Source organism: Musa acuminata, chromosome BXJ1-6 (genome assembly GCF_036884655.1).
Source record: "Musa acuminata AAA Group cultivar baxijiao chromosome BXJ1-6, Cavendish_Baxijiao_AAA, whole genome shotgun sequence".
Classification (NCBI taxonomy): domain Eukaryota; kingdom Viridiplantae; phylum Streptophyta; class Magnoliopsida; order Zingiberales; family Musaceae; genus Musa; species Musa acuminata.
In genome coordinates this window covers 22,461,577-22,463,558 of record NC_088332.1, presented here as the reverse complement: position 1 = coordinate 22,463,558, position 1,982 = coordinate 22,461,577, and the positions used below count along the sequence as shown (strand labels likewise).

Here is a 1,982-nt window from a genome sequence, read left to right as displayed (position 1 = left end):
CTTACGGTTGTTGAATCAAAGTCTCGCCCCTCCCCGGTTGAATCTCAGAGAAAAGATGTGTGCCCTTCTGATTAGCGCAGTTGCCATATCAATATCTAGCGCATGTATATAAATGGCAAGGCTTTCTTTTCTTTCGTGAGCTAGCTATGTTTGCTTCCTCTTTTCCTACATCTGTTTGGGATGTCAATACAATCTCTGATTCAAGTCCATAACTTCCGTGAATATAGATGCTGTTTCTCTTTTCTGGCTAGGATATAACTTCTATTTATAGCCATCCATCTTTCTCTTAAGCGGGAGATCTGAATCGGCTTTCGAGCGGAAGTCCTTATATCAAAGTCACTGAAAGGAAGGGTAGAGTTTTTCCCCTGAAAGTATAGGCGGGTACGATCTTTTTGGGATTCCACATTACATAGTACCGTCCTCTTGGGTCATTTAAAGCAGGCTAGGCCCCGCTAATTCCTTTTCTCGTTGGGCTTTTCTTCTTCGCCGCGTAGTGAGCAAGGAGCGAGAGAACCCAGTGGGCAGTTATGATGTTCGAATTGGAACCTATTTTTCTCTATTGAGTTATAAGTCTGATGGTTTCTTTGCTCTTACTCGGTGTTCCTTTTCTATTTGCTTATAATAGTTCTACCCACCCAGAAGCCTATGAATGTGGTTTCGATCCTTTCTTTCGGCCATAAGTAGTTTCGATATAAGATTTTCTATTGTTTCGATTTGATTTATCATCTTAGATCTGGAAGTGCCCTTTTTCTTTCCTTGCTTGGGCAGTCTCAATCAACAAGATTTCTCTCTTTTTATTTTAGTCCATGATTGCCTTCTTCTTGATTTGGACGATAGGATTTCTCTATGAATGGAAAAGAAAGGGGTGGATTGGGAGTCATTACTTGTTTTAGGTCAATAAGAGTAGGGAAGGAAAAAGGAAATAGGGATGCCTACATTCAATCAATTGATTCGTCATGGTATAGAATCAAAAGGGCGCACGGCTTGTCTATCCGTTCCTTGGCCCGGATTGCTTACTGCTGGCACAAACTAACTAACAACCTCGGTATAGAAAAGGGAATATGACTGTCTAGAAAAGGGAATAGGACTCATTCATCGGGTATAGAAAAGGGAATATGACTCATTCATATATGAAGCTAAAACGATTGGCAAACGAGAATGGACCGTTTCCAAGTAATCCTTGTTTGTTGGCGACTCGAGAGAGAGAGAATCCACTTCCTTTTCTAAGATGCCGATGTTGCAGTTCAGAGAGCAGAGCTGTTTCTCTTTTCTGTATCAATCGAGGCAATAGCAAGCAGAGATAGAGCCGAGCATACGAGCGTAATAACTCTAACTACTTTCCTCGAACGCTCCTATTAACTTCATGATGAAACGAGTAGTGGCGTGTACCCGACTAAATGCATTCTTCTCTTTTTCAAAAGAAAAGGATAAGTTTCGAATTTGTATCCAGAGGATAGGGGTCTATTAGCCATAGGGGAAGGGGCACAATAGAGAAAGAAAAGTCACCCACCTAAGTGCTCTTATTGAATAGAATACCACCATAGTGCTCTTACTGAATAGAATAGTTGTCAGTTAACATATAATAGTTGTTCTTTCCTTTTCTTGCGTCTGTAGTAGTTGATTGTTGGATCTAAAGCTGTTTCAAGATCAAGTACTGTGGGCCTTAAGTTGAAGTCCGGTATGTTGTACGAAAGTGTAGTTTGAAGCAAAGAAATAGATCAGTATTCGAGAAGGGGGTATCTTCAATGAAAATATGACTTGAGAGTTTAGTTCAGTGTAGCACCACTCACGAAAGAAGAGAAGGTGAATGCACCACTTAGAATAGATTCCAGTAAATACCCCGCGCCAACACCTAGATATACAGACCCGATAGCAGCATACTTTCTCTACGACAACAAAGGTCAATCAAGCGATCTCTACTTTTCTAAAGTACTCAATCAGGCAAAGGGAAAGAGCTGTCAATTACATAAGCACTAACACAA

At 40.8% G+C, this 1,982-nt stretch overlaps 1 pseudogene; it reads left to right on the top strand.

Moving 5' to 3' along the window:
• The first annotated feature begins 527 nt into the window (after window positions 1-527).
• Window positions 528-1,505, top strand: LOC135677763 (NADH-ubiquinone oxidoreductase chain 3-like; annotated as a pseudogene).
• The last annotated feature ends 477 nt before the right edge of the window (window positions 1,506-1,982 follow it).